Here is a 15,071-nt window from a genome sequence, read left to right on the forward strand (position 1 = left end):
GCGCTGAGGTTGCAAGTACAACCTCAAGGTACTTGTAATGGTATCATTTCCTGCTCCTCTGTCACCTGCTGTCTGGTAAAACCTGCTACCAAGGTTCTGTAGCTAATGTGCACCTTTAGGGAACAGAACCAAGGAGGGACAGAGGAGCAGGACAGCCAGCCAAAACTGAACACACTAACCTGACAGAGGACAAGACAACTGCCTTCCCATCAACACACCCTCAACTACTCCGTGTGCCCAGCTCTGCATGTGTGCATTAGGACTGCCAGAGTAGGCGTGTGTTTTAGCAGCACCAGCCTCAGGCATTTAGTTTGCAAAGTATCTTTTCCAGCAGTGAAACCACACCACACAAACAGGGAAGGCTTCCAGAAAACGTAGTCTTGGGAGATATGGTGAGTTCAACCTCTTCACAGGTAGCCCAGGTTTTTAAAGCTCTCCCTGGATCCCACTGGATGAACAGATAGAGTTGGTAGGCTGCAGAATCATAGTAGAGAGTAAAAGAAATTCCAGTTCTTACTGATTAGCCATTCTGTACAGCATGTTACCTCATATTTAAAAGGTATTTGCTGTAATGTCTTTGCTTTGGTCATAACCATTTTTGAAATAAGTTCTAAGGGTCTGATTTTATGTTCTTGCTAATTTGCAAACCTCCACAAGATTCTCCAATTCCAAGATGAAATGGACATTAAAGTCCATGTAAAACTATTTTACTACGTTCACTTTTCCTATGTAGATTAACACAGGAGAGTATTAATAATGAAAAATCCAATGCAAAATTTTATGTGACAATAGAAAACATCTCTAAAGGCCTGCATAGAAATAAAAAGCCAACTAGTTTTCAGGCAGCAGAGCCAGATGACTTGTGAAAAGGCTTGTACGCTCAAATGATTTTCTCTTTTCCCCCTCACAAGGTACAACTATATTATTGGGTCTGATAAAAGACGCTATGTCTAAGTCAAGATTTCACCCAACTTAGTTCCAACACAGCCACAGCCAAATACCATGCCAGTATCTGATACAAATCCTGCAGAATTGAGACAGGCAGAACTGCTTTTTTAAAGAAAAAATGAATACCAGCTTCAAATTCAGCAAACTCGAGTTCTAATTCATCTGAATCAAAAACTTCCCTCATTGTAACTCAGTTACTGAAGAATATTTTAGTTGCACTTCAGAGAGGGGATAAATTGCTCACATGTAAGGCTCAGCACGTGCAAAAGCACACCTTACAAGGTGAAATTTAAAAACTCATTTATTTGCAAAGAGAAAGGTTCAGAAATCACTTGAACAGAGTAACCAAGTACTAACATGAGGCAGGCATGCCCGACCATCCTGCTGGAAAGGACCTACTGAATTCTGAGAGCCAGCTGCTCAGCCTAGGTGAATTCAAACCAAATACAAGCCACAAATATTTTAATAGCTATGTTAACTGGCTTTTCTCCTCCCATCAGGTCTCTAAAGAAGGAAAGACAGCGTTGCTTTCTCAAGGCTAAAATACAGCACAGTTAAGAATGACTGAATGAATTTTTGTCAGACTGAACAACCGGCTTGCCCACAGGCAGGAGCTGGACATACACATCTGACCATCTAGTCCTGATCTAAGGAGGTAAGTGAAGCACTGCTTGCTTTGTTTGAGAAGAGTCTGATCATCAGGCCAGAAGCAGAAAGGGTCAAAGTCTTCCAAATGTACAAATACCTGAGAAAAGGACTCTGCAGATCCTGAAAAGACAGTCTATGTTATCAGCACAAGAATTACTTTAACATGTACAGCAGTTCCAGAGAGGTGCTCCCAACTGCGAACCCACACTGCAAGAGATCTCATAATGATCTTGTTTACAATCCAAATTTCCAGTCTGATACAAACCAAAGAGCAAAAAAAGTGCAGTTATGAAATCTAAGTAGATCCACTTGCTACTTTTTGTTGCAATGTTTAACAAGTCATCTTAATTTGGAAAAGAAGAAACAAAAGTTAAAAATACAAACATATGAAAAGTGGAATGTGCGTCGTTAGGTAATAAGCGACATTCCATACTTCTGTCTTCTCCCTTTGTTTTACAGGGAAAATACTAGACAGCAGTCTCATCACTCCGCATACTGTAACTTTCAAAACTTGGCAAAGCAATTCTTACACATTGTGTTTCAGATCCAATAACTCAATACGTGCTTCAAAGATCTGGCAGCAGTTCTTTTGGGAGTTATTTCCTACTTTTCTGGCTTATGCAACCTGTCAAGTTTGGAAAATTTACACTTAGCAGATTAAAAGGATGTACACAGAGAAAGAGGAAATCATAATAACCACAATTATAAATGGAGTTTTGAATGCAAATTCGATTTGCCGCAGACATTTCCATTGCCTGCAAGAAATCATCCTGATGCAGAACAGCACACGCCACCTTCTCAGATTCCAGTTTTCACAGGTACTGCGATCAGAAAGGATTCGTTCAGGTAAAGAGCTGTCAGTAGGGCAGACTCCGTAACTCACACACAAATATTCCCTGTTCTCTAATGCACTACTTGTTTTAAGAGCAACAAAATTACAGCAGAGAAGATATGAACCCTGGAACAAAAGCAAGTTCTGGGAAAGCCACAGAATGATGCAGAGTTTTGCCTGTGATTAGAATCTGCTTACTTAAACACTCAACCAAGCATTGCTGCTCTAAACCAGACCACAAGTGTGATTAGAGAAAACATTCCACTGAAATTTTCCAAGTTGAAAATGTTGGTAGAAAAAAACAAAACAAAACAAAACCCACCTTTCCAAACCCAGTAATTTTCTTTTTGGCTTCACCAAAAAGCAGTAAGAGCTTAAGATGAATGCCCCAATCATGCGGCAACATAGGAAGACATATCAATTTAGAAGAAAATATCTACTAGTCTAATAATCTTGATGTATCGATAGTAAGAAACCCCTTGGGAACATGGGAATGTAACTCACCACCTCTGCCCCTGCCACTGCCCTTCAGCTTTTGCGCCAAGTTATGCCATCTTGGTTTAGGTTGAGAAATTAGAAAGGGAGTAGTTTCCTCCAGGCCCCTCTACTGTACTCTCTCCATTACCAGACACATATTCCTGCTGGTTTGAGCAGACTCTTGTGCTCTGGTTTATTCCTGGAGCCAGGAAAACAAAAAAAGGGCAAGAGAGCAAACTGCAAAGAGCCCAACACGTCTTAGTGAGCCGAGCCTGCTCAGAACAAAGTGGTTTGCAAAAAATCCCCTTTCTTCAGGTTTTATTGAGGCCTAACAAAATGAGCTGTCATTCTGTGTCCAGTTCTTCCCACATTGTCCACCTCTGCATACAAGATCAGGTCTCTGCATATTTTAAAAGAACAAGGTTCTAACTTTGGGCACTGATGAAATAGAAGTTTTGAGTAAAATAACACCATATCTCAGTTCCTTACATATCATCCGCTTTATCCCCTTTTCAAAAACCAGCAGTCCTTCTTCCCTGGGGATTGGCAGATAAATCTTAAGGGGAAAGTTTTACAAGGCAATCACTTAAAGAAATACCAACGCAAAAGAAAACAACCTTTCTCAGCCCAAGACAACTCCTATCATATACAACCAAAATGTACAGGAGCCAAGATTTGTTTCCTCCCTTTTTCTGAATTAGAATGTCTGAAGATTCAGGCATGGCTTAAGACAGACCTACCATGAACAATTTGAGGCAGTAGTCTGGTGAACTTCATGAGTCCTCCACATAAATCCACTAGTCACTCATTCTTTCCCCACTCATCTCTGCTCTGTCAGCACAAATGAAAACCGATTCAGCTGATAAATTGCAGAATCATAGAATAGTTTGGGTTGGAAAAGAACTTTAAAAGGAGATCTTAGTCCAACCCCCCCTGCTACGAGCAGGGACATCTTCAACTACATCAGTTGCTCAGAGCCCCATCCCACCTGACCTTGAATGGTTCCACAGATGGGTCACCTACCACCTCTCTGGGCAACCTGTACCACTGTTTCATGACCTTTATTGTAAGAAATTTCTTCCTTTTAATTTAAATCTACTCTCTTTTAGTGTAAAACCATTACCCTTTGTCCTATTGCAACAGGCCCTACTATAAAGTCTGACCCCATCTTTCTTTATGCCCCCCTTAAATATCAAAAAGCTGCAACAAGGTCTCCCCAGAGCCTTCAAAATAACCTTTTAGAACTGTAGTTAGCAGACCTACCTTTCAGCCAGATCAGTTTCACTACTAACACAGGCTTTTGGTGTGAACAAACATCCAGGGATAAGAAATTAAGAGGCTGGGAGTGAGACTGGGGACTAAGTTCTGTATCAGAAGCGTCAGTTCAAATGTACATGAAACTACAGGGAACCTCACAACTGAGACAGTAACTACAGTCATAGATTATCCGCATGCTTTTGTTATCACTTGCTTTTTAGCTCCCAGAGCTCTGTCTCCTCCCTGAACCACCAACCTTTCTCAGTCTGTGACCTCCATCAATATATACTTTTTGCTCCTTCCAAACTCACCTTTCTCAACAAAAAGATCTACCCATCACTGTAATGAAACAGGACAGGCTTTCAAAGGAAAGTATGACGTCTACATGATCATAAACTGCAGGGAATGTTTGGAAAACAACGCTTCATCTGGATGCAGTAAGCTTCATTTATTTTTCTTTGGCCTCTCTATTTTTGTTTTATACTGTTGACTCCATGTTTTAATGACAGAAGATATTCTAAGCATTCCTGACCTAGAAATGTGCTAAGAATAAGAGAACTTTCATAAAGAAAACATTGTCCATCTGAAGGGAAACTCAGTGTATAGTCCACCTAAGCAAGCTATGCATGTTGCTTACAAACAGCAGATAACTTTTCAGACCTAAAAGAACTCAATTTCCAGAAGCCAGAGATAACATGTATAAAGATTCAGACAGGCTCTAGGATTCAGTGGACCTGATTAAAAGAACAGTAGTGGGATTCCCAGCCAAAATAGATTCAACAGAGGAAAATTCAGCTCAGGTGGGAAATACCCCCACAAAAATGTCTTAATTGCTGTGCTTATCAGGGGCAGTATCAAGATATCCAGTGGAGACACAGCAGCACTACCTGTATTTTCAGCCTTTTGCTCTAAGAAAATATTTACTGAAGTTTCCACTTTCCAAGAAAGCTATTTCTGGCCAATGTAGGTTTCAGCTTTTCTTTTTTAATTGTTTTAGTAAACTGTACTTGTGCCCACAGAATTATTTTTATCTGTTACAAACAAACAAACCAATTGTGATAGAACACGAGGTCACAGTGCAACAAATTCCCAAATCCTTGTGGTGTACAGCACAGGGATAAACCAACAATCAAGAAGTGAAAAACAAAGAAAACAGAAGTGCATTTTAATGACTAATGCCAAGGTTGTAGGTACATAAAGCACTGCCTATAGTACACTACAACCACTGTACTGCTACTTTTAAGATTCTAGAAGACCAATGCAACCATGCTTTTTGGTGACACTTTCTACACTGAAATTTTCCTTCCAAAGATCCCTCTAGAGAAGGGGAGAATTCTGATGTGAATTTAGAGACATTCTTATATGAACAACAAAAAAAAGTAAATACATCATCTCATCATGGTCACTGACAAAAGGTTCAGAAGAAAGAAGAATGCATCAAGGTCTGCATTCTACTTGCTTGGGCAGTGCTCTCCTTCTATGCAGGAAGGCCTGGTAAAGAACTCACTTAAGCTAAATTGAATGGCTTGACCAATAGGGCAAGATTGAGGTCTCACTCAGGATTAGTGAGAAACTAGCATTTGCCCCACAATAAACCCTTCTGAGCCTGCTCAAGGCCCGGATGCTAAAGCAAGTGGAATTTTGTGGTGTTTCTGGAGGAAAAGTAGCTTTCAGACAGCAGAAGCCAGTAGTGTAGGAATCCTAGATGCCAGTGGCATATATAAAACTACACTCAGACTAGGAGTATGTATGAAGTGAACGTAAACTGGCCGGTGATGACCTAACCCTGAGTATTAAAAACAAAACAAAAACAATCAATCAAACAAAAAAAACCCCCAAGTAATTGTTTTTCATAAATCTGAAGTGAGAAGAATCCGCTAGAACCAGACACTAGAGCACTTAAACTACCTTTGCTGTCATTTTAAGAACAGCTCCATGTTATCGCTGTACTTTAGTCAGGCTGGGGTGAGGGAAGATCAATTCGCTACTCACCTGCACTTCCCAGAATGTAAGGCTACTGCAAAAAGACAACCCACTGAGGACCTAAAATCCCCCCATCTTTGTCGCTGATCGTCCTCACACACACACTTCTCTCTCAGTGTCAGGGGATCTGGTTTTCAGGAAAGTGCAGCATACTCTGCATCGGCAGTTATGACCTACATGTCTAGTAACTTCTCTCCTCTCATGAACCCCAACTGTTGTTTTTTTAGAACACATTTCTCATTCTACTAACATGGACAGCACTGCACTGAAACATTAAAACCGTAATTTAAACCAGAAGTACATAATCTAGTAAAAAAAAAATCCAACTGTTAAATGAACAGAAACACACATACCTTTTGAAAACCAGAAATCACTCTGTAGAAATTGCCATTGTAGAGAATGTCTTTCCTTCCCTAAAAAAGAAAAAAAAGAAGCCTTAATTGTGCATACTAATATTTAATTACCTGATACAAACACAGTGAACTACTTCAAGACCTTCTTTTTCCCCCAGAAACAATTTCTCTGCCTACACTATAGCAAGCATAAGTATTGCTGACTCAGTGTGGTTTTGTCTGAACTTCATTGGAATTGCTGTCTTTGTTATCTAAGCAAAAGCATCATAGCTGCAGGTGAAACTAACACGTGGTGTTCATTCTTCCAAGCATTTAAAACTGTACAATGGAGGCCAAGAATGGAGCCGTGTGTCAGGATCACGGCAGAAACATGTATTTTATTCTGAGATACATGTTCAGGGCTCTTTCTCATCCTGCCTTGGGGTAAAAAGTAAAATAGTACTGAAATATACTCCCCCCCATTGCTTTTGCCAACAATATAGAAGGGTGAAAGCATCAACTAATGTTGATGTCCACATCTGGTTTTGCGCCTTCTATGTGTGGGGGGAAAAGGTTGGCAATCTCTCTGGATATTTGATACTTCCGTGTTTCTGGGCAGCACAAGTGGGTAAAGGGATTCACATCGTGAAGAAGGAAAAACAAAGTTAAGAAAAAGCCTCAGCAAGATTAGAGACAGAGCTTCTAGAACACAAGCATCTCAGCCAAGAGAGGCCAGAGTATGTTGTAGGTCTAGCACTTGCCTTGAAAACTCACAGTGCATAAAACACGCCAAGGAATGCACCAGAAGGACTGAGAACCACAGCAATCACCATTACAGCAATGAGAGCAGTTAGAGATTAGTTTCCTGTCCCATTGAACTCTCCCAAAGTTGCCAAAAACTTCCATTAAAACAGAAGTTTTTCCAAAACATAAATAGCAACTGTGAGAGGACACTGGCTGGATACTTTGTTCTCACTAAATATTGACAGCATGCTCTTCTAGTAAAAGACCACACAGTGCCTTTGTTTGATATGTTTTTTTCCAATGCCTCGAAAACTCTTCTCATTTTGCCTGTGCACTTTCAGACTGGCCTCAGTAGCTCATAATTACACAACAAAATATCACTGGGTCTCCACCACCTCACAGCTGCACACGAAGGTGTCCTTACACTTTCTTCTGGGGTCAACTAACGGCAACCTCATGCTAAAATAAACTCACTATTCAAAACATGTTTGTGTTGGAAAAATGAGACATTACAAAAATATTTTCAAGCATACAAGCTACTCTCAGGCTGCAACGAGAGATACACCTCCTGGTTTTGTTCTGTTGTAGATTGTGGTTACATTTCAACACAGTTACATCAGTGTAAAATCCAGCACAGCTCCACTGAAATCAGTAGCACCACACCACACCTAATGCACATAACAGAAACAGAACCTGCTTCTCAAATGGTTTTAATCATTTACAGCTTTCTGGGTAAAACTGACGTTAGGCTCTGCAATTTCTCATGTTCCATGTAAACAGATGAGCACAATCTCATCAATGTAATGAAAAAAAATTAGTTTCTTTTTAGTTATGCAAATACCAAAAATCTTTGTCTTTTCACCAGGTAAGTATTTCTTCAGAAGCTTGTTTGTGTTCAAAATCTCCAATGGCCCTTTTAGTGAGACTGGAAATTCTTTGAGGGTAACACTTAGAGCCACAGTCAGGTCTCAGTTACAGAGGCAGAAGCACTAAGCAGTCCATAGCTAACACTAACCTAACTACTGATGGGGTGACAGACAGCAGCTGCAGCCTCAGGTTTATCCTTTGTACCACAGCCCTAAAGACCAAAACACAAAACCTCTACAATTTCCCTTTCTCTCCTATTCCAAAGCAAATAAATAAATTTTTAAAGATGTGAATAACGCGGTCTTAAGTGCCTTGTTTTGCAGAGGACCATTATGTTCCTCACTTCCTGAACACCTAACCAGATAGACACCGCAGGATCTCAATTGCAGCTGAACACCTAACCAGCTGTTGAGGCATCACACTCTGAAGTGCCAGTGTTCATCACTGGCAGTAACACAGATTCCTTAATTACTGTTCACTAAGGCAAGGTTGTTTCTTCACTAGTCACCCGTGCTTCCCTGTCACCTTAAATACACCATATGGGTTCCCTCTCTCTCCATGTGACTTAACTCCCTACTAACCTATTACGAAAGGACTTCAAAACCCCCAGCTAAATCATGGTAATCCTTCAAAAGGATGGGCAGCCTTCATCCAGACCCTGGGCTTCTCAACAGATTTTTCTATATATTTTAAAGCAGAAAACAAGTTTACATCAACAGGGATCTAACATACAAGTTCATTTCTCACTTCTCATTCTCTGGAACGGTCAAGGAGAATGATCTGACAGGAACACACTTCTAGAAGCCTGTAGCTGTTTCCCATCTATAGGCACTTGGCTACGGATGAAGAGCATGTCCCCAGGTTACCCACTGGGAGACCAAAACTTTAGGATTCCAATAAAGACCTTTTGCATGATTCTAATTAAAAGTGAAGCACAAAGAACCCAATTTAGAAAAGACCATTAGAATCTTAATTTGCACATGACAATTTTAGGCTGTCAATAAACCCTGAAACGGTCATTACCTACCAAACCTTCACTTATTTTGTGCCAAAAAGGAACATCAACCATAGTTTATCTGTTTGTTATTTTTAGACATACAATTTTTAACATTTTTGAGACCCAAATTCCCTATACAGCAGCCTGGACACATAGTTTCTAAGAAAGAGCCTTTCTTACTTTGTAAATTTTTTTCAGGATCTGGGGGGGAAAGAAACCCACAAACCAACCCAAAAAACCACCACACAAACCAAAAACACCTGAAAGGAGTTACTCTCACCCTAACACTATGGTCTTTGATAAGATGGTGCCAGCTGGTACACACTTGTGGGCAGGAAACCATACTTACCAGAACAACGTTTTGTCAGCACACTGCCTCCTACCAGCACAGAGCAAGGCTGCCAGCTCCTGCGTTCCATGGGGCAAGCTGTTCTAGCAAGGGCCACGCTGTCATATCATTCATTCTCATCTGAAGCCTTTGAGAAACCTCAGCTCCTTCCTGGAGTGGAGCCTTGCCAGGGACAGTCTGTTGCTGGTGACACACTACACACAATTCGTGGCTTCCTGCTCAAAGCATTACATAATTTGAGCCTCTGGCATATCTTTCTGGAACATTTCACATACTAGTCCACAAGATCAGCAGCCTCTTCAGTTACCAGCTAGTTCTGCATCTTCTCTGCACTGATACTGCCCTGGATGGCACTGACTACAGGGACACATGGCTGTCTATCCCAAGTAAATGAAAACTTAACACTAGGATTCACAGACACAGACAAAAGCAGCAGTTAAATACAAACACACAATTATTGGTCAGTAACTTCAGAAACAGTAAAAAAATAAATCAAGCAATAAAACAACATTTCATCCATTTCTGCCAAAGGAATATCATAATGGAAATCATATCCATAAACCACATATGGTTTTATTAAGGAATGTTGCATTTAACTTCATTGCATTAAGTCAGACAAACAACAAAAGCAGACAAGCTGCTGCTAGTGCCACACACAATACGCCCTTAACTACTAGTCCTGCGTTTGACTCCAGCCACAGAGTCTTCAGTTAAGGGAGTTCTAAACTCAGACCAAGGTGCATAGAGCTAAACTGAAAAGTGAAAGTACTTCCTGGTGCTTGCTGAGCAAGATTCAGCACACTGAATTCCTGAAATGGGCAGACTATTTCCAGAGAGACTCCAAACAACGTGTAGTTCAGAAATCCTACTTTAAGAAAGAATAACTCAGTATCAGTTAAGTACACCCTCCAAAATCATTTGTAAATAATGAAATTTCAGACTTTTTTCTCTACAGTGAGCAAATTTATATGATAAAACCACATAATTTACACCAAGCAATAAACAGCAGCAGTGTTTGCACAATAAAGTTACCACAAACTCTCAGCAGCATTAAAGTGTAACAGGCCTAAGAAACACGATCTGCCATTTGACTCACAGAATTTCAGGGTATCTTGGATGTAACCACTGTTACTATCCTAAAGCTCCTGCAGGTATCTTACCTGTGGTTTAGGATGATAAACTTTTTGGGAAGAAAATATTAAAAAGGCACTCTATTTCTACAGTCACCTTTAGTAATTCTCTAGAACCAAATTTATAGTGCTGCAGTTTAAGAGGTTTTCAATCTATGAAACTACTCACTGCTGATAAAGGCATTAACAATCCAAGACTTCATTTACAGCATTACAAAGAATCCAGGTCAATTACGGGTAAATGCTTTTACTCTGCTTGGGCCAATGAAATTATGTTCATTAAAAACCACACTCCAGCCAAGGGGTGTCTCACCATAGTCCAAAGAAAACAGAAATGAAGGGGCAATCCTAGACTTCAATGCATAGCCAGGGCAGCCAATGCAGGCACTAGGGAACATAGAATCATAGACTAGTTTGGGTTGGAAAGGACCTTAAGATCATCTAGTTCCACCCCCCCTGCCATGCGCAGGGATGCCTCACACTAGAGCACGAGGCTCTGTCCAACCTGGCCTTGAACACACACAGCAGGCGAGAAGATGGGAAGAGGACAGATACTCCTTTCAGGCCCACAAGCCACCAGCTGCCAGCACTTTCCATCACTAATGCAGATGTAATGTAATCATTCCAGGTCACTAGGGAAAGCTCAGAGTCACCACAGAAATCCTACTGCAACTCAGTCTTTTGTGCATGTACCCCATCTTCCAGAAACTGGGAGTTTGCTGCTTGTCATTCATGCTTTGAAATGTAGGCCAGCAACTTCAACATAGCATGTTCTGATCTATGCTTTTATTATTCCAATCCTCCATAACAGCAAGAGAAAGGGATTAAGCAGCTTTATTTTTCTCCTTGAATATTTACTAAGATAATTACACATCAGTTACGACACAAGATACACTGCACAGAGCAAAATAATGCAGAATTGGTATGGCACATCATCCCAACCTCTTTGTCCCATAACACGTGAGAGAGGACACAGCTGATTGTATTAGGTATGTTCCTCCAGGAAAGTTTAATGCATCAAACTCTTCCAAATGCAACAAATAGATGCAGCTTTTTCATACCACTCCTTTTTTTGGCAATCATACTACATTGTGTCTTTAAAATAAAAAAAAAGCTATTTTACAAAATGTTATTAATTACTAAAGCCATCTGTGCTTCTAGAGAGCACTCCTTTCCATCCCTTCTTTCCTTCCTACTGAGCTGCATGGTGAAGATGCAGCAGTATATTTACAACCATTTTTATGCTAGCAGATGTTACACCACACAAAGCTGCTTTGCTGCAAGTTCAAGAAGAAAGTGGTGGGAAGAAGTTTACATAGCCAGACATTATCAACAAAAGCAACAGAGGATAGCAAACCACAGGCCATAGAGACTCGATTCATACAAATACCTCTTCCTCTTTGCTACTCTGCTTTCCAATTTGTTGTCATTTCATAGGAGAATCTGACTGGTAGTGACTTCATAATGCACTACATGGCCTAAATGCCAGCAGCTTTTCTTGTCTCAAAAAAATGTACAGAGCTGAAATTAAATTACAACTGGCTTAAACACACTTTTATTCTGCTTCTACCCAACTAGAACACATACCCCATTCAAAGTAAACATGTTTAGTCACTGACTAATATGAAGTATAAAAGCAAAATTTACACTGTAACAAACAAGAGATACATTTCAAAACAATTTTGATTACTATCTCTGAATCTGGCTGCAACCGGCTAGCTAAAAGAGGCATTATTGTGATGGAAATAGCATGGTATTTCAATGCAAGAAAGTAAATACATTCTACCAGATACTAGCACAGGAGTTGAAATCCACCCAAGAAAACCATTTCCATTATCGGTTTGCATTATTCTGCCATAGCGTTTTGACACAGAGTTTAAACATTAAGCTGCAAGTACAATGCCTCTCTTTTAAAACTGATGCAATTCCTTGGGGCAGAATCTGATACGGCAAACAAGATATCCTGTCCACTGGTTCCTCCCAAAGAAAAAAATGGGAGAGATCAGTTGAATTCTTTATTTGGCCAGTAAATAGATCAAAGCATTACACATCTGCAACAGAGGTTTTCAGAGACTCATTCTGCGAACATCCTGGGACTGATGCTGCAGGCTCTATGGGAGTAAATCTCTTCTGATGGTAGCAGTACTAGTCTGTGCTGGCTTGCCCAATGTGAAAATTTACACTTTAAAGCTAAGTCAGTAACCTTTAAAGTGCCACTTGATCAAAAACTACTAAAACATGCAGCTTGAATTTTTAGGCTGATCTTTACCACATGTAGTTATAATTGTTTCACACTTACATTTTGTTGCCTGTATACTAAAAATGGTGTTCAGCTCTAGGCTCCTCCATTACTGGTGTTAAAAACTCTTTGGGTGAAGAAGCATTTTTAACATGTAAGTACAACGCCTAAAAAAAGATTCCAGAATGACTATTAGATCACCAAGTGCTGCAAGACTCCAAAGTGTCAAATAATTTTTAGCATAGCTGAAAACATCTTTCTAGATCTGTGCTTTGTATGTTAGGAGTCCATTTTCTGCCCAGTCTCTTCCATTTGTTTTCTCATCCAACTGTGCAGTCAAGCTTGCTCAGGGTTTGTTCTTTGTTGCCTTTCAGAGAACTAAAAGAGGGAGGAGACAGAAACAACACAACCCATACACACTAGTTTCTAAACCCACAGTGATGTTCAGTGGTAGGCCTGATGTCTGCAGCTACCCTAGTTCATTTTAAGAAGTACTTTTTTAATATATATAAATGTTTCTGACTTGAGGGTATCTCTTTAAGCAAGCTTTGCTGATTCAGACTATCTCCATACAGTTGCCAAGAAAAAAGGCACTTCTGAGTTATGCTGCTACTTAAAGGTTTACACAGGGAATCCTCGTACCTAGAAATAACAGTAAGAAGCACATTTACATTTTTGCTGGAAGACTACTGTCAAAGATTATATGCAAAAAGACGGCTTGATAAATATCCTATATCAGACTATACTTCTAAAAATGAAAAGAATGGAACTTGGCTACTGCTGGGCTATAAATCAAAACTGGATCTCTTCCATAACAAAGGTTTTAAAAGACAATGGCCTCTAATACTGCATGACACATCAATCTAAGCAGCATGAGCAATGCATGCTCCATGCATTAAGCTGCACTCCTGGAAGATTGTCCTGGTACAGTATATGTCCATGTCCCTGATTTGCTACATTTTCATTTGCAAGTCAAGGTCAAGAAATAATTTCCAGAATCTCTGTTGCTAACACATATGCTGCAGACTTCTGTGAAACCCTCTTACACACTAAAAAAAGTCTCAATAATTGGAATATAAAATGATATAAAATTGTCTGAAAGCTGCTTTATACCTTTAGACACTTCAGCATGTTGAACTGAGCAACATGGATGCTGTTTCTTTTTAACTTGCATAAATGCTGTTTCTTTTCAACTTGAATAAACTTGCATGGTGAATATATATTCTAATTAAAAACACTATGTTGCGGTGTATTCTTTCATCTGAGGTATCAGTGAATAGGCACCAATCAGGTTACAAAAAATAAAGGCTGCATTGTAATAAATGCCATAAAATAAATAATGCAAGGATAGTTCCTGCCCCAGAAACCTTGCAATTTAGGACATGAAGAAAGAATCCTTATGGGATCATACCAAACCTACCTAACAGCACAATGTAAATGTCAATTCAGGAACGTACTTCAGTTCATACTTTCAGGGCAAAGCTAGAAGCATGCACACTGTTCTGATGTGGGCTGCTGAAGGCTGTTGTGTATCTCATTGTTCACAACACAATGAGCCTTCGTGTTGGGCATTAACCTGACATTTAAGATAAGCATTGAAAAAATACCATAATCAGAACACTGGGGACATATGTCTTACTGTATTCAACCCAAATCCCAGTTTAAAACAAAGGAATTAATTCTAAAAGTCCACTACAGCCAGATACGCCTATGTCCAAAAGATATGGGGAAGGGGTAAGGGGACTGGGTGGTAGAATTACCAAACCAGTATCAAACAGCAAAGAAAAGACCTTTCGGACTGGGCCCCTATCCCTCCTGTGTCACAAAAGGTTACAGATTCTAATCCAGTAACAGTACTACACCTGCTACAGGATCAAATGGGTCCTAACAGCCACTCCTTCCTCTGCTGAAGCTAAGCTAAAAATTAGTTTTGAAGAAATCAGATCAGTCTCAATGCTATCTTCTATAATTCCAGCAATTTCTCTCCATCCTGAGAAAGTGCAGTCTTTGACATCTGATCTCGCAGAATAGGGCTGGTTTTTCTGAAAACGAGTGTTTTTAGCAAGTACGTGTCAGCCCAGTGCAACAGTCAGGAGCATCTGCATCTCAAGACAACTTTGTGGATATACACTTCACTTTCCCTATCTCTTTCTAAAGGTAGGAAGCCACAAGGAAGGGAAAAAGTGACTTGCTCTAACTTTTGCAAGGATAAAATATGGCCCAAATGGGAAAGCAATACTAGCAGCAGAGCTGACATGATCCACAGAG

At 40.0% G+C, this 15,071-nt stretch overlaps 1 protein-coding gene across 5 annotated transcripts in view; it reads right to left on the minus strand.

Annotated features, from left to right (window-relative positions):
• The window catches only part of PLCB4 (phospholipase C beta 4), a 197,205-nt gene that overhangs the window by 171,484 nt on the left and 10,650 nt on the right, over window positions 1-15,071 (minus strand). For all 5 annotated transcript variants that reach the window (XM_030490897.2, XM_030490895.2, XM_030490896.2 and 2 more), the window contains exon 2: window positions 6,499-6,558. The gene's annotated coding sequence lies outside the window, so the exon portion shown is untranslated. The remainder of the gene's footprint in view (window positions 1-6,498; window positions 6,559-15,071) is intronic.

This window comes from Strigops habroptila, chromosome 6 (genome assembly GCF_004027225.2).
Source record: "Strigops habroptila isolate Jane chromosome 6, bStrHab1.2.pri, whole genome shotgun sequence".
NCBI classification, from domain to species: Eukaryota; Metazoa; Chordata; class Aves; order Psittaciformes; family Psittacidae; genus Strigops; species Strigops habroptila.